The 25,977-nt window shown below is 40.3% G+C and overlaps 1 protein-coding gene and 1 pseudogene across 1 annotated transcript in view; both read right to left on the bottom strand.

Moving 5' to 3' along the window:
• Nucleotides 1–25,977, bottom strand: part of LOC138168177 (KRAB domain-containing protein 4-like) — a 367,151-nt gene that overhangs the window by 73,246 nt on the left and 267,928 nt on the right. The gene's annotated exons all lie outside the window — the stretch shown is intronic.
• Nucleotides 1–25,977, bottom strand: part of LOC138168204 (zinc finger protein 850-like) — a 63,567-nt pseudogene that overhangs the window by 30,897 nt on the left and 6,693 nt on the right.

Here is a 25,977-nt window from a genome sequence, read left to right as displayed (position 1 = left end):
AGGCTGGAGCCAGAACCTACATTTGAAAACTAGCAGGAAGACCAGAATCCAGGGAATGAGGTAGGCTTTGGGGCCTGGTGTTAGCCCTGGGCCCAATGAGTCAGTCAATAAACATTCATACCAAGCCTTGAGATAGGGAAGAAGGCAAAAGACAGCCCCTGCTGAGCAGAGCTCACCATCTAGTCTCCAAACATGGAAACTGCTTGAGAAGTCTCACTCCGCTGAGCCAGGGAAGAGAAAGTGGAAAGACATCATGTTCAAGAGGGAAAAAGGAGAGCAGAGCTAGGGAAGAAATAGTCAGATCACAATCACAACAACTGGCCTTGGTACAGGGCCTGCCACGCTCCAAGCACTTCACAAATCCCCCATTTGGTCCTCACAACAACCCTGTGAGGCAGGTTACAGATGAGGAAATTGAGGCAGACAGTTTTTGGGCAAACTCTGACTTGCCCAATGTCCCAGAGGTAACAAGTGTCTCAGTCTGGGTTTGAACTCAAGTCTTCCTGACTCCAGGCATGTGCTCTGTCCATTGTGCCACCTGGCTGCCTCATGGTGCAAAATAACTGCACCACAGAGGAAGCTTCAGATGGGGGAGAGAAGAGGATCAGAGGCCTTTAAGAGAGTGCTCCAGCCAGTCATCTGAGATGGGAAGGATGGAGGGCAGGGGGGGCTGAGGAGTGGGGATCAGGCCATTTCTGTGATCAGCTCCTGCTGGCGGTCCCATTCCCTTCCAAAACCTCCTCTGTGTTTCTAAGCACTGAGGCAGGGGCAGAGAGGAAAGCTCAGAGGATATCATGGAGAAAACCACGTTAATTATCATGATAAAATGCGCAAGGGATAAATGCACAGTAAAAGGAGAGGAGGGGGCAGCGGAGCACATCAGAAAGCAGGCCCACACAAGGTGCATATGAGAAACACCTCTGACACAGACTCACACAGCATTAAAATGAACGGATGATACCTTCTAGAACTAACCCCCTGAACTCACTCCACGTGCTGCCTTCTGGCCCCATGAAAACCACTAGACCTGCAAGCTAAAGGGATACAGAAAGAGGGAGGAGAATACCCACACACTGGGCACTGCCCCAAGAACGACGGATGGCCTAAGAATAGCATGGTCCCTCTGACTTCAGTCTTGGAGAAACCAGTGAGTCTGGTATCAAACTGGATAAAAACTCCAAGGACCCCTGTGAACTTGACAAAGTCGGAAAGAGCTTAACGCAACATTCAGGCCTCAATCACTGTAAGACACTGACTGGAGGAGTAACTGTTCTCAGCACAACAAATTTACTGAACAGGTAATGCAAATGTAAATGTATCAGGTAGTCAATGGGACAAGGCCTTCGGTTTGAGTTCAGCCCCCACTAGACATCAAAAAGTTACACTGGCAAAAGCTTCATGTATGACAAAGGAAGAAAGGCCTCCAGTCAGAACTGCCAAAACTTCTGAATATAATGACTCCACCACTTAGCTATGAAAGGTCACCTCAAATAAAGTAAAGAACCACAGAAAAGAGATATTTCTGAGTAGTGGAAGAGATCGTCACCAAACGAGGGACAGCAAGGATCACAGAAAAGAAAATGCCCAGTTTTGACCACATCTTCTTCCTAGTGCCCCAGAGGTTCAAACAGCAGGAGCGTGTTCAGGCTAGGAAAGCAGTTAGGAACCCGGGAGCAGTGAGAAGCAGGAACGGTCTGTGAAGCAACACATCTCACCCAGAAAACTGAGGCAGAGAAGGAGCAGGACAAAAGTGTGGGCAGGAGGGAGCAGTGGACTAGGCCTGGGAAAGACGCTCAGCCTCCAGCCCCCAGAAGCTCCTTAGGGGCAGAGATCTAGGCTCACCCAGACTGGGAGGAAGCAGAGACAGAAATTAGGCACACTGCCGTCACAGGGGAGGACATCGGAAAGGGAGCCACAGCAGAAAATCAAGAAAAGAGACAGCAGCTACCAAAGATCTGCGGAACAGGAGAACTAAATCAAAGACCTGGTGTGAAGAAAAGGTTTACTAACAAATGGAAATGACCTCTAGAAAAGGGCTAAGAGCTCAGGCACCTCTAAAGGAGCACTGCCGAGGAAGGGACCGGCCACAGGGCCTCAGGAATTCTGAAGAAAGGGTTGAGTAGCAGCAGAATGCTTCTGAAAGGTTTAAAAAATAAATAAGAATCATGAAAGTAAAGCTTACGGATTACGCAGCAGAAATAACTGGAAAAATAGGGGGGAAAATTATCCATTGTAGTTAATCTCACAAAAAACCAGGTAAGGAAAACTAATTGGGAAAGCAAATACACAGATGGGAAGACCCATCTGGAGAAGAGCTGCAAGAAATAACAGCATCAAAAGAAAGTCCAATCTCCATACAAACAAAACATATTGATCTCGTAGACAGAAGTTTTGAGAACAAGAAAACTAAAAATTACAGGTCTGCCCAAAGAATATGTCACAGTCAATAATTTCATTACAGACAAAGACAACAAGGGGACAATATGCCAAAAACGGTGGGATGCGGCCAAAGCAGCATTTAGGGGGAAATGTCTATTTCTAAATGCTTATATCGATAAAACAGAGAAAAAGATCAATAAACTGGGCATTGAATTTAAAAAAACTAGAGAAAGAATAATTTTTAAATCCTCAATTAAACATCAAAATGAAAATTCTGAAAATCAAATGGGAGGTGAATAAAATTAAAAGTTCAAAAAAGAATCACTGAACTAATAAATAAAACAAGGAGCTGGTCTTATTAAAAAAAAAAGTAAAATATGTAAACCATTCATTAGTTTTATTTTAAGAAGAAAACAAAATGACCAATATCAAAAATGGAAAGGGTGAATGTACCACCAATGAAGATGAAATTGAAGCAATTATTAGGAACTATTTTGCCCAATTATATGCCAATAAATTCAAAAATCTAAGTGGAATAAATGAATTTTTACAAAAATATTTATTGCCCACATTAACAGAAGAATGGAATTCCTAAATGATCCTGTCTTAGAAAAAGAAATTTTGAACATGCCATAAATGAGCTCCCCTGAGGAAAAAAAGAAATCCCCAGGACCAAATGGATTCACAAGTGAATTCAACCATTTAAAGTATAATTAATTCCAATACTACATAAACTATTTTGGAAAATAGGCAAAGGAGTCCTACCAAATTCCTTTTGCGGCACAAATATGGTTTTGAAGAGCAAAAGCAGAAAAAGAAAACTACAGACCAATTTCCCTAATGAATATAGACGCAAAAATTTTAAATAAAATACTGGAAATTGTGGGGATGCCCATCACTTGGGGAGTGGCTGAACAAGTTGTGGCACAGGTTTGTGATGGAATACTACTTCACTATAAGAAATGATCAGCTCTCCGAGCGGCGGCGCGCAGACGCAGGCTGGGAAGGCGGGGCAGCGGATGCGGGCCGAGAAGGCACGGTGGCGGACGCAGGCCAGGAAGGGGCCTGATCAACTCCGAGGGCAAGTCTTCCCACCAACCACAAGGTCCACTACCAGGCCTATCACCAAACACTCCTGGGGCTACCACATCATAGCACAGAAATCTTTTTTTTTTTTAAAAGCCCCTTTCAGGACCTCCAAAGACGAGGATGACAGAGTGAACCCCACTTGCTCCAAACCCCGCCTCTGACCCTGAAAATATAGTAACTATTGTCCAGGGCAAAACCCTCTACAGTAAAGGCTTGGGATCCTAGAGGAAGGGCGTGGTTAGGACCCTGCCTCAAAATGGGTAGAAAGCAGACTACAAAGACAAAGACTCTGGAGTCCTACTATCCTCAGAGGGAGGAACCAACCTCAGAGGGAGACAATGTGGACTCCACACCCACAGCTGAAACTTCAACAGGGAATGGATCCCAAGCACAGAAGGCTCTCCTAGATGAGATCAAAAGGAACTTTGAAAGCAAAATGAGAGAGATAGAAGACAAAATGAATAATTCTCTCAAAACAAAAATAGCAGAATTCGAAAAGCATTATAATGAGGAAAACATCTCTCTAAAAAGAAAAGTGTATGATATGGAAAAGGAGCTTCAAAAATTAACCAAGGAAAATGATTTGCTAAAAACCAGAATTAAACAAATGGAAACAAATAACTCTATGAGGAACCAAGAAGTAGCCAAGCAAAACAACAAAAATGAAAAATTAGAAAAAGAGGTAAAATACCTCAAAGAAAAAATAACTGACCTGGAAAACAGATCCAGGAGAGATAATCTGAGAATCATAGGCCTACCAGAAAATTATGATGAAAAAATGAGCCTGGACAACATTCTCCAAGAGCTCGTTAAGGAAAACTGCCCTGAGATACTGGAACCTGAGGGGAAAATAGAAATAGACAGAATCCACCGGACACCTGCTGTAAGAGATCCCAAACTGAAAAATCCTCGAAATGTTGTGGCCAAACTCCAGAACTACCAGATAAAAGAGAAATACTTCAAGCGGCCAGAAACAAACAATTCAGATATCAAGGGTCCACAGTGAGGATTGCACAGGATTTGTCAGCCTCCACGCTGAAAGATCGGAGGCAGTGGAATACAATTTTCAGGAAGGCAAAACAGCTTGTATTACAACCAAGGATCACATACCCAGCGAGACTGAACATATTCTTCCAGGCAAAGAGATGGTCATTCAATGATATAACAGAGTTCCAGACCTTCTTGATAAAAAAGCCAGAACTCAATGGAAAATTCAACCTCCAATTACGAGAAGCAACAGTGACTTAGAAAGGTAAACAAGGAGAACACACATCATTTTAGAGGGAAAGAGGGGAAGGAGAGGAGCTTCGCATGAGATCTATTCCTGTCATTCTTGATGCGAAGAAAAAATAGCATACCTCATTAAGTATAACAATATCCTACAGGTAGTAGGAGGGGGAAAGGGTTACAAAAGGGGGGTGGGAGTGGTTTGTAGAGAGGGTGTAGTAAGGGGAAAAGGGGAGGAAAAGGGAGGGGGGCCGAAAAGGGAACACTGAGGGAGGCGGTGGTCAAAAGGAAAACTATTAAGGGGGGGAAGGGAGAAGGGAGGAAAAATATGAACATTAACAGGGGCAGGAATAGGATAAGGGGAAAGAAACAGATAACAATCATAACTGTAAATGTGAATGGAATGAACTCTCCTATAAAACGGAGACGGATAGCAGAATGGATTAGAAATCATAATCCTACAACATGCTGTTTACAAGAAACACATTTGAAACAGAGGGATACACACAAGGTAAAGCTAAAAGGTTGGAGTAAAATATATCATGCCTCAGCTAAACTAAAAAAAGCAGGGGTAGCAATCCTTATCTCAGATAAAGCAAATGCAAAAATTGACCTAATTAAAAGAGATAAGGAAGGAAACTATATCCTGTTAAAAGGCACCATCGAGAATGAAGCAATATCACTACTTAACATATATGCACCAAGTGGTGTAGCATCCAAATTCCTAGAGGTGAAGGTAAAGGAATTAGAGGAAGAAATAGATAGCAAAACTATACTAATGGGAGACCTTAATCTCCCCCTCTCTGAACTTGATAAATCCAACCTCAAAATAAACAAGAAAGAAGTTAAGGAGGTGAACAGGATTTTAGAGAGGATAGGTATGATAGATCTCTGGAGAAAACTGAATGGGGATAAAAAGGAATATACTTTCTTCTCCGCGGTTCATGGCACATACTCAAAAATTGACCATGTTCTAGGGCATAAAAACCTCACAATTCTATGCAGTAAGGCAGAAATATTAAACGCATTGTTCTCAGATCATGATGCAATAAAAATTATATGCAATAAAGGGCCAGGGAAAGACAGACTAAAAACTAACTGGAAATTAAACAATTTAATCCTAAAGAATGAGTGGGTCAAACAAGAAATTATAGAAACAATCAGTAATTTCATTCAAGAGAATGATAATAATGAGACAACATACCAAAATCTGTGGGATGCATTAAAGGCAGTTCTTAGGGGAAGTTTTATATCCCTGAGTGCATACGTGATTAAATTAGAGAAAAGGGAGCTCAACGAATTGGGCATGCAATTAAAAAACCTAGAAAAAGAACAAATTCAAAATCCCCAATTAAATACTAAACTAGAAATATTGAAGACTAAAGGAGAGATTAATAAAATCGAAATTTAAAAAACTATTGAAATAATAAATAAAACCAAGAGCTGGTTTTATGAAAAAACCAACAAAATTGATAGACCCTTAGTCAATATGATAAAAAAAAAAGAAAGAAGAAAACCAAATTATGAGTATCAAAAATGAAAAGGGTGAATCTACCTCCAATGAAGAGGAAATCAAAACAATAATTAGGAATTATTTTTCCCAATTGTATGCACATAAATTTGACAATCTTAGGGAAATGGATGAGTATTTAGAAACATACAAGTTGCCCAGATTAACTGAAGAGGAAGTAAATTACTTAAATAATCCCATCTCAGAAAAAGAAATTGAACAAGCCATCAGTCACCTCCCGAGGGAAAAAATCTCCAGGGCCAGATGGATTCACTAGTGAATTCTATCAAACATTTAAAGAACAATTGATTCCAATACTCTACAAATTATTTGGGAAAATTAGTGAAGAAGGAGTCCTACCAAATTCTTTTTATGACACAAATATGGTACTGATACCTAAATCAGGAAGAGATAAAACAGAGAAAGAAAATTATAGACCAATCTCCCTCATGAATATAGATGCAAAAATTCTAAATAAAATACTAGCCAAAAGACTACAGCAACTTATCTCAAGAATAATACACTTTGATCAGGTAGGATTTATTCCAGGAATGCAAGGATGGTTTAATATTAGGAAAACCATCAGTATAATTGATCATATCAACAATAAAACTAGCAGAAACCACATGATCATCTCAATAGATGCAGAAAAGGCTTTTGACAAAATATAACATCCATTCCTATTAAAAACATTAGAAAGTATAGGAATAAATGGAGCCTTCCTTAAAATAATAGGTAGCATCTATTTAAAGCCATCAGCAAGTATTATATGTAATGGGGAGAAGCTGGAAGCATTTCCCATAAGATCAGGGGTGAAACAAGGGTGTCCACTATCACCCCTCTTATTCAATCTGGTACTAGAAATGTTAGCAGTAGCAATTAGAGAAGAAAAAGAAATCAAAGGAATCAAGTTAGGCAAAGAAGAGACTAAGCTATCACTCTTCGCAGATGATATGATGGTATACTTAGAGAATCCTAGAGAATCAAGTAAAAAACTGCTTGAGACAATAAATAAATTTGGCAAAGTTGCAGGATATAAAATAAACCCACATAAATCCTCGGCATTCCTATATATTTCCAATGAAATTCAACAGCAAGAAGTAGAAAGAGAAATCCCATTTAAAGTTACTGTAGACATTATAAAATATTTGGGAATCTACCTGCCAAAACAAACCCAGGACCTGTATGAGCATAACTACAAAACACTTTTCAACCAAATAAAGTCAGATCTAACTAATTGGAAAAATATCAATTGCTCATGGCTGGGTCGAGCTAATATAATAAAAATGACAATTTTACCTAAATTAAATTATATATTTAGTGTCATACCAATTAATTTACCATAAAACTACTTTATAGAGTTAGAAAAAATAGTAACAAAATTCATTTGGAAGAATAAATGGTCCAGAATATCAAGGGAATTATTGAAAAAAAATGCTAGGGAAGGTGGACTAGCTTTACCAGATTTCAATCTGTACTATAAAGCAGCAGTCATCAAAACTACCTGGTACTGGCTTAGAAATAGAGAAGTGGATCAATGGAATAGATTAGGCACACAAGATTCAGAAGTCAACGACTACAGTAATGTATTGTTTGATAAACCCCCAGACCCTGGTTTTTGGGATAAGAACTCACTGTTTGACAAAAACTGCTGGGAAAACTGGAATATAGTATGGCAGAAACTGGACATAGACCATTATCTAACACCATATACCAAAATCAAGTCTAAATGGGTTCATGATCTAGGTATAAAGGTTGATACTGTAAGCAGTCTGCTAAAACAAGGAATAGTTTACCTATCAGACTTGTGGAAAGGGAATGACTTTATGACGAAACAGGAATTAGAGAACATTATAAAATGTAAAATGGATAATTTTGACTACATGAAATTGAAAAGTTTCTGTACAAATAAAGCCAATGTAACCAAGATTAAGAGGGAGGTGGGAAATTGGGAAAGAATCTTTACAACCTATGTCTCTGACAAAGGACTCATCTCTAAAATATACAAAGAATTGAGTCAAATGTATAAGAATACAAGTCATTCCCCAATTGATAAATGGTCAAAGGATATGAACAGGCAGTTTTCAGAGAAAGAAATTAAAGCTATCTATAAGTACATGAAGAAATGCTCTAATTCACTATTGATTAGAGAAATGCAAATCAAAACAACTCTGAGGTACCACATCTCACCAGTCAGATTGGCTAAGATGACAAAACAGGAAAATGACAAATGCTGGAGAGGATGTGGGCAAACTGGAACACTAATGCATTGTTGGTGGAGTTGTGAACTGATCCAGCCTTTCTGGAGAGCAATCTGGAATTATGCCCAAAGGGCTATAAATACTTTCATACCCTTTGATCCAGCAATACCACTCCTAGGGTTATATCCCAAAGAGATTATAGAAATGGGAGAAAGACCCATATGTACAAAAATGTTTATAGCAGCTCTTTTTGTTGTGGCAAAGAATTGGAAATTAAGGGGGTGCCCATCAATTGGGGAATGGCTGAACAAGTTGTGGTATATGCATGTTATGGAATACTATTGCGCCATAATAAACAGGGAGAAGGCGGTCTTCATATTTACCTGGAGAGGCTTAAAAGAACTGATGCTAAGTGAGAAGAGTAGAACCAGGAGGAATTTGTACACAATTACAGACACAACGTATGTGTGATGACCAACTATGATAGACTGGACTCTTCTCAACAATACAGGGATATAAGTCAATCCCAAAAGATGCATGATGGAGAGAAAAACGTGCATCCAGAGAAAGAACTAGAAAGAATTAAATTTATATCCAGGTGGAAGCAAAATACCTGATCTTTTTCGTTCTCTTATTTGATTTATGTCCTCTTTACCATTTTTCATTCCAGCTGGTACAATCCATCCTTATAACCTGACCATTGTATAATGTGAAAGTATTTACAGATCCTATACTTGATAATAAGCCGCCATGGGGGGGGGGGGGAGGGAGGGGGACAAAATGTGAAATTCAAGGAATTGTGGAATTGAATCCTGTAAACTAAAAGGAAACAAATTAATAAATTAAAGTTTAAAAAAAAAAGAAATGATCAGCTCGACCTTAGAAAAACACAGATTTACACAAAATAAGAGCAGAATGAACAGAACCAAGCAAACACTGTAGACAGTAATAGCAATACTGTTTTGAGAACAACTTTGAGCAACTAAGTCATTTTGACTATCACAAGTCCCCAAAATAACTACAAAGGATCTACCGTGTTTCCCCGATAATAAGACACTGTCTTATTTTTTTGGGGCGAAAGAAAAACACCAGAGGGCTTATTCTCAGGGGAGGGCTTATTTTAATGAATATTGACAGCAGTTTTAATAAACAGGTAAATGTGAACAAAAAAAATGTACCTTTATTCAATAAGCAAATCACTGGGGAAGAACAGGATGACACGCTCACTGCTGCAGCTCTGATTGGATGCAGCTCAGAGCACGGCATGCGTTTCACGGGGGGGGAGGGGGGACGGTGCATACAGAGGGTACCGTAATGTAGCGTGTAACGTAGGGGATCACCTTCACTACAGTAGCAATCTCAATAGGGCTTATTTTCTGGGGAGGGCTTATTTTAGAGGAATCTTACACAGTAGGGGGAGGGCTTATTTTCGGGATAGGTCTTATTATCGGGGAAACACAGTATGAAGAAAGACTATCTGCACCCAAAGAAGCGACAGACAGAAGCATGTCTACGACGATTTGACATATACATATATCTGTGTAGAATGGCAGCCATCTCTAGGGCAGGGCACAGGCTAGAGAAGGACAAAAGGGGGAAAAGGAAGTTCCATGAGAGCTTCATTATGTATTTAGAAGGGAGACCAAGTTATACATAATGGATCCGCAGCTTCCTGTGCAATCACCTTTTATTTCCATTCTCCTACATTTATGGAAATGCATGTTTTATTTCTTAAATTCTGAATAAAATAAAATTTAAAAAACTACTAGCAAGCAGATCACAATAATTAATCAGGTATTCCACACCAATCAAACTACCAAAAAATTATTTTGTTGAGCTAATAAAAAATAACAAAATTCATCTAGAAGAACAAAAGGTCAAGAATATTAAGTAAGGAATCAATGAAAAAATGTAAAGGAAAGTGGCTGAGCAGTCCCAGATTTCAAACCATATTACAAAGTAGTAACCATCAAAACAATCTGGTACTGACTAAGAAGAAAAGGAGTGGTGGACAAGAGGAAGAGATAAGGGACACAATACCCAGTACTAAATGGCCAGAGTAACCGAGCCTTTGAGAAACCAAAAGATCTAGAAAGCTTTCAGGACAAGAACGCAGAATATGAAGGAAAAAAAACACACACTACCGGAAAGCAGTCTGATGGACACTTGGTATATTTCAAACCATATACCAAGAGGGCAAATGAAAAGGGGTACATGATTTAGACATCAATGGTAATGTCCTAAGTAAATTAGAAGAGCATGGACATGTTTACCTTTCAGATCTATGGACAATAGATGAATCTGTGAGCAGACAAGAAACAGAGATGAGCACTGGAAGTAAAATGGATAATTTTGATTTTGAAAAAAAAAACAAAAACCAATGCAGCCAAGATTAGAAAGAAAAAAGCGGGAAACTGGGGGGAAAGTTTACAGCATGTTTCTCTAGCAAAGGCTTCATTTCTCAAATATATAGATAATGGAATCACAAAAACAGGCAGTTTTCAGACGAAGAAATCAAAACTATTTATAATCATATGAAAAAATGCTATAAAAATCACAACTGATTGGTGAAATGCAAGTCAGAACAACTCTGAGGTACCACCTCACACCCATCAGATTGGCTAATATGACAGAAAAGGCAACAAATGTTGGAGGGAATGTGGGGGAAATGGGACACTAATGCACCGTTGGCAGAGTTGTGAACTGACCCCACCATCGTGGAGAGCAATTTGGAAGTACACCCAAAGGGCTATCGAACTGTGCACACTCTTTCATCCAGCAATAAAATTACTAGGCCTATATCCTAAAGAAACTAAAGGCTAGGTGGTGCAATGAATAGAGCACCGGCCCTGAAGTCAGGAGGACCTGAGTTCAAATCCGGCCTCAGACACTTAACACAAAAACTAGCCGTGTGACCTTGGGCAAGTCACTTAAACCCAACTGCCCTCTAAAAAAAAAAAGATAAAAAAAAGTAAAGAAAAAGGAAAGGAGCCTAAGTGTATAAATATATATATAGCTGAACTTTTTGTAGTGGCAAAGAATTGGAGAATGGCTGAACAAGTTTGGGATATGATTGTGATGGAATACTACTTTGTTATTAAAAATGAGCAGGATGGTTTCAGAAGAACCCAGGAAGATGCATATGAAATGACCCAAAGTGAAGCAAGCAAACCCAGAACAGGGTAGGTACCCAGCAAAAGCAACATTGAGTGATGTTCAGCTGTGAAGGATTTAATGGTTTTCATCAATACAATGAGTAAAGATCATTCCAAAGAACTTATGACGAAAAACACTAGCCACCTCCAGAGAACTGACAGAATATGAGTACAGACTGGAGTATAATTTTTTCACTTTCTTTGTTTTCCTTGCTTTGTTTTTTTCAACATGGCTAACAGGGAAATGTTTTGCATAATTTCACATTTATAACTGATAGCCAATTTCTTGCCTTATCCATGGGTGGGAGGAAAAGAACTCAGATCTCAAAATTCTTAGGAAAAAATACATAGACTGTAAACCTCAAAACACATGGTTTAACATAGCAGTTCTACTGGCAAGAAACAAATTCTGCAAGTGACCAGGATAAGTACCATTAAATACAATACAGGAGGACCTGAGTTCAAATCAAGTCTCAGACACTTGACACACTTACTAGCCCTGTGACCTTGGGCAACTCACTTAACCCCAATTGCCCTACCCTCCCCCCTCCAAAAATAAAAAAGAAACTCAAATAACACAAGCTTATTTTTCATCCAACAGAAACCAGAAGAGGGAATAAAATAATGTGTTCTAAAGAGAAAAGGAGTGATTCCAGGCATTGTAATGGAAGGTCCATTTTCCACTTTATAGCTGGATGGGATGTATGTATCTCCACTGACCAACCAATAAAGAGATTCTCATAACAATGATGGTGACAGTGTGCAACCTCTCTGCTCTAACTACACCTTGAAAATTCAAAGCCAAGTCGCCTTCGTGGTTACAAATGAGTTTTCGGAACAAGGAGACCTGGGAGAACACTGAAACAATAACCAGTATCTTTCATGATCAGACAGAAGGATGAACTCCCCAAGCCCCAAGCTGCCTTTATCGACTGTGCATATGCTTCTGTATACAAGGAATTGTACCAGTCTCACAAATAACTAATTTTGGTTGATTTTTAAACCACAGGGTGGAGGAGAAACCCTCATGAATATGATGCAAGGATGAAACTGATGGAAGAAAAGAAGAAAAGGCAGCAAGAAGCCCACACAGCCCAAAGGGGAAAGTGTCTGAGATAGCCTGCTAACATGGTCACCCACAGCTTTCCACTCTGATGATCTGGATGACGAAAAAAGTCCAAAACGCTCCAAATATCGTGAGGCAACGCACTGGGACAGCATAAACAGCAAAGCACAAAATACAAAGTACCTCTTGGTCTCAGATTTTAGGTTTTAAACTTAAAAAATGAAGAAAGCAACTCTGCAAGATTTTCTCCATCTGGAATAAACATTATCGTTTCTCCATATTTCTAACTTGGTATTTTAACTGTCTGGATTATTTCATTCCCAGCAACTAGAAACAAATCATGGCTTTGTACCAACAGAAGCTCCAAGCATATCCTTCCTGTTGCCTGAACCTTTATGACAGCAATTTATTAAGTGAAAAAAAAAGCACATGTCCTCACAAAGAATTGTTATCTCTTCAGCACGCACACACACACATATGCACAGGTGTATATATGTGAGAAGTCAAAAAATGTTTTAATATTGCTGGAATTATTTGCTGGGAATTTTTAAAGTATTATTTTGATAAATAAGAAAACATTCCTTTGAAGATATGCTGTTTCTGGAGTCCACAGTAACTTAAAACCAAAAAGAAAAAAAAATAATCTACTTCAGACTAAAACAGAAAAAGACCTAAGAATGTCAAAAGACATGTAAATTGGAATAGACTGACAGCAATTCAAGGTACCTAAAGGACTCTCTCTTTTATTCTTAGAAAGTAAAATGAAAAAAAACTAACAGATTTAAATAAGGAAACAAAACTCTACAGGCTGTTGCTTACATGAAACACTTTTTTTTAAAGACACAATAAAAATGATGGTCAGGGCAGTGGAGAGGGAGGAGGAAGTTTACTACTATTGAGGTGAATCCAAAAAAGCAGTCCTTGCAATCATGCTATCAGATCCAACAGAAACAATCATTAAAAACATGGAAAGAGACAAGCAAGAAAATGACATCATCCTGAAGTCACCACAGACAGCCAACCACTGGCACTACCAAAATGTCTTTTAACATTTCATTTTATAAAGGAAACATTAACTGCTATAAGAAAACTCAGTAACAAAATGGAAATATTTCAGTGGCCCTATCTCAGTTTTGGAGAAGTCTCACAGAAAGATAAACAAAAAAAGAAATTAGACCTGAACAATGTGCCAGCAAGATCAGAGCAAAAAGACTAAGGGTGTCTCCTAAATGGGAACTGCTCAAGAATGGACATATTTCTCAATATCACTTACAAATTTTACTAATATATATGTGTGTATATTTGGGGGGAGAGGAAAATGTAGGAATACTGTTCTCAATTATACAAATTTCTAATGAGAGTTGTGGGTGGGAGAGGCACAAGGAATTTTTCCTGATGGGAAAAAAAATTTTTTTAAAGAAGAAAACATTCAGGTACTTTTAACAACTGGTTAGAATTTCTATCCAGGATACAGATTTTTTTTAAAAATAGATAATTACATAAAATGTACATGTTTGAATAAAATAAAGATCAAATTAGAAAAGAATAGAGTAGAGAACATATAAAGTATTACATAAAAAATGGACAAGAAAAGTCATTTATCTTCAAGAGATGGAGGAAACCAACAGTCAAATATGCCAGAAGCCACTGGCATTAGATGAGGGGTGCTGGACATTTCCCAAAGTCTTCATAACCATGAATGACACATATTCCAAAGTACCGAGTCACATGAAAATAATTTTGCCCGTTTTGTGTCATGCCTTCAAAACTGGTGAGAATAAAAAAAGGAAACCATCGATAGTTGATTTTTGTAATTTTGAAATTCATAAATGTGAAATAAAACACCCATCTTATATAAACCATACAACTGAAAAAGAAAGAAGGACTGTATGGGAAACAAGTTCTATCCACTACACACAGCTTAACTTTATTTTTGAGTCATAAAAAGTTCAACGGGACCCTTCAGATCTGTTCTCATCCCTCCTTCTGCCCTACTGTGTGTCAGCACAACCCACCCGTCCTGCTTTATTATTCTGGGGTGGAAGGAACAGAAAGTGCAGTCGTATTCCCAGCGCCCCTCACACTCTCTCCTACCCAAAACCTAAGATATTGCTAATGAAATCACAGAGAAGGAAAACAAATCGCCACACTGTCCATTTCCCGAGATACTTTATTCTTTAAGCTTTTTATTCTACATCTTGTATCAGCCCCTGCTGGTGAGGCAGGTGCACGTCTCGCACATCACGATAAACCCCTGACCCGGTGAGAGGAGTGACCTCTGGCAGGTGTGGGCCTACAGAACTGCCATCAATTACTCTGGCTAATCTGCCTTAATCCATACTCCTCTTCCCAACTAATGCAGAAACTGCCTGGGTTTTAGTGCATTTGCTGCACAATGCTCACATACCACGATCTGTTTAGCTGCTGCCCTATTAAGGACCTCACATTTTACTTCCCACTTCTTTGCCAAAACAACAGACACTGGCACCGACACCTTTACTTGCGTCTGTTTCCTTTCTTTAGGGAATATGCCCTCTAGTGGTATCAGAGTCAGACACCATGCCCAATTTCATGATTCATGGATAAAGTCACAGCTTTACTACCAGTGAATGCATTACCGTGTTTATTTTCCCACAGCCCTCCCAACACTTCTAATTGTTTCTCTCCTTCTCATCTTAGTCAACCGCATATAGGTGAGGGGGAACCTAAGTGCTGATTTAATTTGCATTTATCAAATTACTGACTTGAGCATTTTTGCTTAAACTTGTTTTTTTTTAATTACATCTATTTTCTCCCCTATTGATCTGCACTCTCCTAGGTAAAAAAGGGGAAAAAAATACAAACCTTTTGTAGGAAAACAAATTTCCTACAATATTTCTGCTGCCTATTTCTTAATCACTTTTAACAATCTGAAAACTGGTTTGTTAGTTTGTTTTTGAGGTAATTGGGGCTAAGTGATTTGCCCAGGGCAGGGGTGGGGAACCTGCAGCCTCAAGGACACCTGTGGCCCATAGGTCCTTTGCCTGAATCCAAACTTCACAGAACAAATCCCCTTAATAAAAAGATTTGTTCTGTAAAACTTGACTCAGCCAAAAGACCACACCCAAGGACCTAGAGGCACTTTTAGAATGTGAAAAAGACTGCCCACTTCAGTTCTATCATCCACTCTGCCCCTTGTTTGGAGATGGCCTCTTCTACTATCCATGAAGGGATCTTCTTCGCGGTCCCTCTGATCTGTTTCAGGTGACTCTTTATATCTGAGTCAGGCATTCATTAGGAGCTAATCTGGGTCTAGTGTCAGATGCTGGTCCACATCTATCTTCTGCCAAATCACTCTCCAGTGTTTCTGGCACTGTGTGGTGCACCGGCCCTGCAGTGAAGGGCTTTGGGTCGACTGAACACAAGGGAACTCTACTCGTTTTTCTTTTTTTTTTTTAAAGCAATTGGGGTTAAGTAACCTGCTCAAGGTCACATGGCCAGGTATTTCTGGGTGTGGTGCTGAGTATCTGAGCCCGGATTCCATCCCAGGTCATCCCGACTCTGGAGCCGGTGCTCTTACTCACTGTGGTACCTGGCTGCCCCTAAGCAGTTGGGGTTAAGTAACTTGCTCAAGGTTACACGGCCAGGTGTTTCTGGGTGGGTGCTGAGTGTCTGAGCCCGGATTCCATCCCAGATCATCCCGACTCTGGGGCCGGTGCTCTTACTCGCTGTGCTACCTGGCCGCCCCACTCATTTTCTTTCCTATACTACACACCTGATCGCTTCAGTTTCTCAAGATCTTTATTTTTAAGTAGGTCAAAATATTTTTGAGGACTATTGCTTTCTGGTAGTTTCAGATTTGGTCCTGCTAGAACTCCCTGGAATACTGGGAGAGGGTGTGTGTAGGAAAGGGACACTGGAATGTACTTTTGATAAGAACACATATTTAGAGTTGGAAGGGACCAGAGAAGCTACTGACTCCAACGTCCTCATTTCAGAGATGAGTAAAACGGGGCACAGAGAGACTGGTCCTCGTCCAAAGTCAGAGTTAAGGAGCATCTGCATCAGGACTTGAAGCCATTTTCCCAAATTCTAAACCAAATGCTCTATCCATTACAATCAATACTTTCTTCCACTCTGTTCTGATTGTTAATTTGAATTAAAAGCAACTAACCTGTCCATGTTTTAGCCAACTGACTTTACTATGAGACTTATGAGCCAAGGAATGTTAATCATAAAAACAGCATTTCCATAGTGATTTAATACTCGCAACATAGTTAGAAATATTGCTTCATTTAATCCTCACCTCAACCCTGGGAGACAAATGTTCTTATTATCCCTATTCTACAGATGGGGAAACTCAGGCAGGAAAAGGTAACAACTTAGTACTAGTGTCAGAAAACAAAATGGAATTCAAGTCTTGTAGCTCAAAGCACAGCATTTCATCCACTGGGCCACTTAGTTGCTTAAAGAAAGCATGAGAGAAAGAAATGTCCAATAGTTACCAAAACATTTATACAAAGACTTTTCATGCCAGGAAACAAAGTGAGTACCAATTAATTGGGCAATCGATAAAGAAATTATAGTATATAAAGCCAGGAAATATTGAGGAAGGATGACAAATATTAGGATTTTAGGGTAAAATTCATTGCATTTTTAGGGTCCTATGCACAGTATGAAATTTGTTATGTTTAATGAGGTCTCTTCTATTGAGAAGTCTAATTAATAAGTCTGTTCTACAGCAAGAGGCCTTCCCTTATTAATTAGATCCAGAAGTTTTATGTCTAGTATGACTTGTCCAAAGTACAATAGCATGACCTCTAGGTGAAGACCTTCTCATAATCACTGCTTTTATATACTGTCATTCCATTATGAATATTGTCTACTGATCACCATCTTCCGGAAAAAATGTACATCCCCCTGAGCACATTCATTGGCTTCTCCCCACAATCCTATGATATAAACAGTGACGTTTCCTGGCTGAAAGCCTCCCCACACAGAAGCTACATGTAGCTGCTCATATTAATAATTAATATCAATTAATTTAATGTTCAACAAGCTTTGAATACCACCTGAATGTCATTCCTCATTCATGACAGTTATAAGATTTCTATCCAATATAAATTTTCAAATGGAAAATGAGATGATTGTTGCCTGAAAACATGACCACATTAACTGCATTCCTAAGGTTTCTGTCCAGAGTGGATTTTTTGATGTGCAGCAAGACTGGAATTCTTTGCGAAAGCCTTTCCACAAAGACTGCATTTATAGGGTTTGTCTCCAGTGTGAATTATTTTATGTATAGCAAGACTGGAGCTCTTTGTGAAAGCCTTTCCACACTGATTACATTCATAAGGTTTCTCTCCAGTGTGGATTCTCTGATGTTTAGCAAAATTGGCCCTCTGTGTGAAAGCCTTTCCACATTGATCACATTCATAAGGTTTCTCCCCAGTATGGATTCTCTGATGTTTAGCAAGACTGCAGCTGATTCTGAAAGCCTTTCCACATTGATTACATTCATAAGGTTTCTCTCCAGTGTGGATTCTCTGATGTACAGAAAGATGATTCCTTTGTGTGAAAGCCTTTCCACACTGACTACATTCATAAGGTTTCTCTCCAGTGTGTATTCTCTGATGTACAGCAAGACTAGAGCTCTTTGTGAAAGGCTTTCAGATCCAACTCCAGTCTTACTGATCATCAAAAAATCCATAATAGGGACAAACTTTTTGAATGTAATGAATGTGGAAAGCCTTTCCACACTGACTACATTCATAAGGTTTCTCTCCAGTGTGTATTCTCTGATGTACAGCAAGACTAGAGCTCTTTGTGAAAGGCTTTCCACATTCATTACATTCAAAAAGTTTGTCCCTATTATGGATTTTTTGATGATCAGTAAGACTGGAGTTGGATCTGAAAGCCTTTCCACACAGTTTACATTCATAAGGTTTCTCTCCAGTGTGAATTCTCTGATGTGCAGCGAGATGTGAATTCTGTGTAAAAGCCTTTCCACATTGATTACATTCATAAACTTTCTCTCCGGTATGAATTCTCTGATGCTTAGCAAGACTGGAGCTAATTCTGAAAGCCTTTCCACAATGATTACATTCATAAGGTTTCTCTCCAGTGTGGATTCTCTGATGGGTAGCAAGACTGGAGCTCATTCTGAAAGCCTTTCCACACTGATGACATTCATGAGGTTTCTCCCCAGTGTGGATTCCCTGATGTTTAGCAAGACTTGAGCTGTATCTGAAAGCCTTTCCACATTGTTTACAGTCAAAAGGTTTCTCTCCAGTGTGGATCCTCTGATGTACAGCAAGATTGGAGCTCTGTGTAAAAGCCTTTCCACACTGATTACATTCATAAGGTTTCTCTCCAGTGTGGGTTTTCTCATGATCAGTAAGACGGGAGCGGCATCTGAAAGCCTTTGCACATTGTTTACATTCATAAAGTTTCTCTACAGTATGGCTTCTTGTTTGTAAAGCAAAATGAGCCCTAGGTGTGAAAACTTTTTCAAGTTGATTACGTTCATAAGGTTTCTCTCCAATGTGGATTCTCTGATGTAAAGTAAGATGGCCCTTATGTGTGAAAACATTTCCACACTGATTACATTTAAAAAGTTTCTCTCCAGTGTGGATTCTCTGAAGTTTAGCAAAATTGGCCCTCTCTGTGAAAGCCTTTCCAGGCTGATTACTTTCAGAAGGTTTCTCTCCATTATGGATTACTTCATGTAAAACGAGACTGGAACTGTATCTGAAAGCCCTTCCACACTGATTACATTTATGGGTTTTCTCTCCAGTGTGAATTTTCTGCTGTAAAGCTGAATCAGGATCCTTTTCATATTCATTACATTCAAAAGGTTTCTTTCCAGTGTAAATTTTTTGATGGCCAGTAAGAAGTGATCCATAGCCGAAACCCTTCCCACACTCCTTACATTTATAAAGCTTCTCTCCAGCACGAATCTTCTGGTGCATGAGATCTAAGTTCCAATCACAGGTCTTCCCACACTGAGGACATGCATATCTTTGCACTCCAGGGTGAAATCCAGGGTGGTAAGGAAGGGATGATCGATGACATGAGGTTGCTTCACATTTATTATTTTCATAAGGCACGTTTGAAAAGTGAATTTTCTGATGACTGATGAGCTCAGAGTTTGGCTTGAAGGCCTTGTCACCTTTATTACTCACATAAAGCATTTCTCCAGTAATGGCCATTTCCTCTTTATTACCTTGATCCATTTGCATTTCAGGAAGCTTCTCATGGGACTGAAAAAACTCTACCTGTTCAGTAAAATATTTGCCATATTCACTATCCTGAAAACAGTCATTCCCTGAGGTCCCTCTGTTAGAGTGATTTAGGACTGAAGACTGTCTAAGTTTCTTTCCAGTTTCATCAACTTCACAGTCACTCTTTGGATTTTTACCTTCTATGATACTACAGTCAGAGATTTCTCTCAAATTGAAGTCACAGGCACCATCAGTCATGAATCTTTGCTGGCCAGATTCTTCCACAAAAATTCTCAGCTTTGTAGTCTTCTCATTTACTTCAAACCTGGTCTCTACATCTAAAGAAAACAAACAATCATATATACAGAAAGACACACACACACACACACACACACACTCTCTCTCTCTCTCTCACACACACACACATATAACTGTATATTCTTTTCTCTGATGGCAGAAAATAAACTGATTATATTCTATTTCCCTAGTTCAAAAAAAAGTTTTAAAACTTAAATAGGCAGAATTAATAGGTGGAAATGCCATTTGGCCACAAAGGTCTTCACACAGAATAACAATGGAGCCTATGACACAGGCAGGCCCAGCATTCTCATTACCCTTCACAACTCAGGTCATGAGCTCATAATCGCTGAGTGACCTGACCGACATCCTTGCAGCTGAGACTAGAATTCAAACCCTGCTACTGAGCATGCCCTGCCCACCTCCATGGCACTTTCCACCTTTTCTTCTCATATTGATCATTTTGTCAATATCGGATCATCATCCTGCTATCCTGTACTGACCAGTTTGGATGCCCTATCACTGGGGGGCATTCTTGGTAAATTTCACGTGCTAGATTGAGTTTATTCAGCGTAACGTCCAACTTTTCTTCTTCTCTATTCAGATCCAAAGATAGTATGCCATTTATTGCACACAGACTAAATGTTCATATTAGTTCATTATCTATCATATATGTCTTATACTGTATCTTGAGTCCGTGTCCTTCTGTCAGGAAGTGAGCAGCATAATTCACTATTGGTCCTCTAGCACCAGGGCCCATTTAGTGGTTCACGATGACGTCCAAGGGGCTTTAGCTAAAAACTCTTTGATGGCATCTTATGCAGCAAAGAATGCCCAGTTTTGTCACCAATATATTTTTCCCTGGGACAACAAGTATGATAAACTTGAGGCATAATAGATCTCTTTGTGCAGTGATTCCAAATCATCATGAGTGGGCACAAAATGAATGTGGTGTTCAAGCACTGATTCCATCAATCACTGACCACTTCTGACTTAGGGCAGCATCTTGTTTTGGTTTCTGGACCTGTCCTCAAACTGTTTCTACACGGCCATCCAAGTCTCACATCCCAGCACAAATCAGCTGCCGATGGAAGACCACAGGGTCTTCACACGCCCTCCTCTGCTTTCTGTACACTGTACCAGAGCAGCTGCCTTGTAATCTCATCTCCTCAGCACTGCAATCACCACATCAAGGAGTAACAAAGCTTCACGTTCTTCCCGTGCAGTTTACATATGACACACTGTCTTGAAACCATCGTGAACCATCACCCACATTCCACAAAAACCCTCCTTCTACTGCCTCTCATTGCAGGGCCAAGGCTACTTTCTGAATCTGAAGTTCTCTCCTGAAATTCTTATGCTGTTCTTCTATCTGGCAGATTTTGAAGGGAATGGACTGACACCCCAGGTGAGATATTCCACAGACTTTCTTTGAGAGTATGGCCAATGTGCCAGTGGTAGGAAGAAAAAAGTTATGTCTGAAGAGTTCTTTCCAAACAAAGCTTGTGTATACAGAAGGATATAAAAACCTAGCATATCAAAAAAGAAAGAAAAAACAAAAACCGACAGGCAGCTAGGTGGCGTGGTAGATAAAGCGCCAGGCCTGGAGTCAGGAAGACTCATATTCAAGAGTTCAAATCTGGTCTCAGATACTTAGTAGCTGTGTGACCCTAAGCAAGTCACTAAACCCTGTTTGCCTCAGTTTCCTCACCCATAAAATGAGTTAGAGAAGGAAATGGCAAACCCCTCCAGTATCTCTGCCAAGAAAAGACATGACTGAAATGACTGAACAACAAAAACCAAAGCAATATATGAAAAGCAATCTCAACTACATTTACCAGTTAGTGCAGCCCTTGTCATCAGCCAACAGAGAATTATCTTTTGTAATAACTAGCCATCCATCTTGCTGACTGAGAGCTAAAAACAAAGTAAAACAAAATTAATTTCTACCTCTCAGCAAGAGAGTTTATAAATTCTCCAACTATTTTCTACCTCATTTATGTGAAAGGGAACATTTTCACTGTCATTAGGTTATAAATCACAATATGGCCAGTTCTCACTCCACATGAGTGTACTATTCTGCAGACCTTCCCCTCCCCTCAAGGAGTTTGCTACTCTGTGGACCCAGCACCTGGTGGGGCTTCAGGGCCTTCCGACCTGGCCCAGGCCAACAAGGGGTCCTGCGGCCCCAGCAGAGTCAAATCTGCCTGATGTGAATTTCTGCAGAGCAAGGACTGTCTGCACATCTGGTAACAGAGTGGATACAGAGCTGGGCCCTGCGGTCCAGAAAAGCCAAGTTCAAATCCTGCCTCAGACAGTTACTAGCACTATGACCCTGGGCAAGTCACTAACCTCTGACTGTTTCCTCAAATGTAAAATGGAAATAACAACATCTACCTCCCAACAGTTGTGAAGATCCAGGGAGAGAACCTGTGTCAAGAACTGTGCACAATGAGCAGCAGGCAGTGCATAAATGATGGCTGTGACTGTCCTTTTTGTTAGTATTATTAATCAGCCCGATGCAGAGCCAAACTGAAGACTGGGTTTGTCGGGTGTTGAACCAAGTACTGCAAACTTCTGGTCACAGAACAAAGGCCAACTTTGAAATTAATTTCACATTATATTACGTTTAATATTTTCCAAGGTGTAACATCTGATTAAAAATGCTATTCCTATTCAACAAAATCTGCTAAATGAATTTGAACTGCAGTCTTATAGGTAATAGCAAGTCTGAGTTCTTAAAGGATTTAAAAAGAAATTCTTACAGAAAGCCATACAGTATATCCATAATTCAAAGTAAAATAAAATTTAGCATTTGATAATTACAAAGAGGAATAAAAGTATAAATTTGGATTTCTGTGGGGTGAAGGAGAGCTAAGACATTATAGAAAGCATCCGACGTATAAATCTGAATTATCATAGGAGTAGCATAAACGATTGGGGGGAAGGGGAAGCATCCCAACACTTTATTTGTGTTTCTGTAACAAGATCTAAGACCGAAAGATTTGGGGACCTAGTGCTCTGGAATCACGCTGTCCATGACGCGGACTGTGCGGCTTCTGCACAAAACATTGTCTCACTGCTGCTCCCTTCTCCCTACATCCGTTCAGACAACTCTTCCCAGGCTTCTCAGACCCTGCGTCTTTCCTCACTTCTCACGGCACCGTAAGCCTCCATTATATTCTCATTAGCTCAGCCATTTCCCTATATAAGAGCATCATCTTTGTTTCCAGATCTTTGCAACAACAAAAAACAGCAGCTATAATTCTGCATTGTGTAAATGGGTCTTTTTCCTCTTCCTGTGACTCCTGTACAGGTCTAGTGGTTATCACTGGGTCAAAGGGCAGGCAGGGAAGCGAGCGCAGGGGCACAGCTCCCAGCGGTGATGCAGAATGCCCTCCTTGCATTACAGCGCTTTGTGAGTCTTTGTACACAAAGTGCAAGTCCTGCTTCTGCTTTCTAATGCATTCTACCTCCCTGCTGTTTTTATGGGTGGATTCATCCCAAACACATTTTGTTATGACAATTAATTATATTGTTTCCCTGATATCTTCTAATTATTTTTCATCTTTACTTCTGCCTCAATCCTTTAAAAAAAAGTAGGTGTGGGAAGGGAAAGGGATCAGTTCAAGCAAGTGACTGTGTAACTGGCCTGATGCCCACTCCTCCCTCCACTGCGTCTTCCATCCATCCCAGTCCCAGATGACTGGCTGGCTCCTTATCCTAAAAGTCTCTTATCCTCTTCTCTCCCCATTTCAGTGTCAAGCTGCTCTCCAACATGAGACAGCTAGCTGGCACAATGGACAGAGCACTATGCCTGGAGTCAGGAAGACCCGAGTTCAAATCCAGACTCACTTCCTACCCGCGTGACACTCAGAAAGTCACACTGCCTTTCTGCCTGAGTTTCCTCACCTATAAAAGGAGGGTTCAGAGCATCTACCTCTCAGGCTGGCCGTGAGGGTGAAATGACAGGACGTTTCTGAATCACTCGGCACTCAGCAGGCCCTACAGAAATGTCAGTTGTTATTATTGCCATCGTGACTATTTCCTCACCAACTCTACTCTCCTTCTCAAGCTGCGATTCTTCTCTCTCCCATTCACTTGTTTCCCTCTTGAACTTACTTCATTTCCATTCAAAGATACTTCTTGTGCCAGGGTCAGCTAAGAGTGAAATGAGTGACCCGTGGCCTCTCCACACGCCCTCGCCACGTTTGCACATGTAATGCGAATGTAAATTTTAAAGATCTTCCCTGCCCCTAGGCTAAAGTGCACCAGAAGCCTGGGGAGGGAGGCTTGGTTTTCAGTAGATACTTTTTGATTGGCCAGTGGGTCAATAAGGTTGTTACATTCTCTGAGCCAGGAGAAGGCTATATAAGCCCTGATGTGTAGCTTTGTTTTGGGACTCACTTTGAGAAGTGTTCTGTGATTTGATCTGAATTCTGGGAAGCCGTTGTTGAGAGTCCCCCGGCTTTGAAAAACCCAGAATGTGGAAACCCAGATGTTGACTGGGTATGGATGTAATGGTTGGACAGTTTGGAAATCTGTCTACTTGATGTTTCTGTCTTGATAATTATGCCTGTATACTTTGAGGTTCAGGGTGCTGACCTTTTCTCCTGAACAAGGTAAACGATATATGTCTGACTGATTAAAGTAAGCTTGTTAACCCATTTTGAGTTGCTTTCCTTTAACAAAGCAGATCCAAGAACCTGTGTGAGCAGGCACCCTGGGGACACTGGGGTGCTTGCTGCTACAGCTCACTACCCCAGGGAGGTCCTGGCCAGCAGGGGCTTACTTTTGGTCCTCCTTTCTACCCCAGGGCTTAGTGCAGTGTGTAGGACATGGGAGGTGCTTCATCAGTTCTGACTGACTGACTGAGTGGGCCCAGGGCTGATGCCAGGCCACAAACACCACCCCATTGCCTGGATGCCAGCCTCTCTACTCTTCAAAGGCAGGTTTTGGCCTCGACTCTATTTGTGTCTCTCTCTCTCTTATCCCTCATCACCTACAAGGAGTGACCCTGGTCTGGCTCTGAATCCGATGGGTCCTGACGAGACCAAATACTGAAGATCACAAAGGCTTCTACGGTCCCAGAGGGTCTGCTTCTATGGGATGCCTGGGAGTCTCTATTTCCCAACTGCCTAACGTTAGGGTGGTCACTCACAGGAATATGGTCAACAATTTTCTGACAATGGAGACAAAGACTGGGCCAGAGATATCAGGAGAGGGACCTTGGGTAGATAACTTGTGCAAGCCTCAGCCTTGAATTTTTACTTTGAGTGAAGCAGTAACTTGCATTGCGCCCCACAAAGTGCTACATGGAGACAGAAAACATTGTGAAACTGGGCTGTCTGCAACCACTCCAAATTTATGTTGCTGGGCCCTCAGGCAGTCCTTTGACATCTCCCTGATTGACTCCCTAGCCCACTCACCAAAGCAGCTTTTCAAGATCTTGTCATTCCTCTCCAATTCTCTCATTTGATTTACGTCCCCCAAGATGCTTAGCTGAACCCTTGGTTCACATTTTACTAAAAAGAAAAAATTTGTACACTTACCAAAAGCTCTCAACTCCTCATCTCAAATAAATCAGATGTCTTCTTTCTCCTCCACTGCCCTGGTCTCCCATTAAAAGATGGCCATTATGGTTGCCAAGGCAAACCCCACAACATGCATGAAGGATCCCAGTCTATCCCATCTCCCAGTCAGCATACTGCCTCCTGAACCATCCCAATTTTGTCACAAATGTTCATTCTCTCCTTTTACTGGTTCTTGCCCTCCTGGAAGAAATAAAACAATATGTCCCCAACCCTGAAAAAAGCTCATGTGGCCCATTCATCCCCATTACATACTGACC

The sequence above is a fragment of the Petaurus breviceps genome, unplaced genomic scaffold (genome assembly GCF_028583685.1).
Source record: "Petaurus breviceps papuanus isolate PSGF00001 unplaced genomic scaffold, PetGlider_PUasm1.0 355, whole genome shotgun sequence".
In the NCBI taxonomy this organism is placed as follows: domain Eukaryota; kingdom Metazoa; phylum Chordata; class Mammalia; order Diprotodontia; family Petauridae; genus Petaurus; species Petaurus breviceps.
This window is presented reverse-complemented; position numbering and strand designations above follow the sequence as displayed.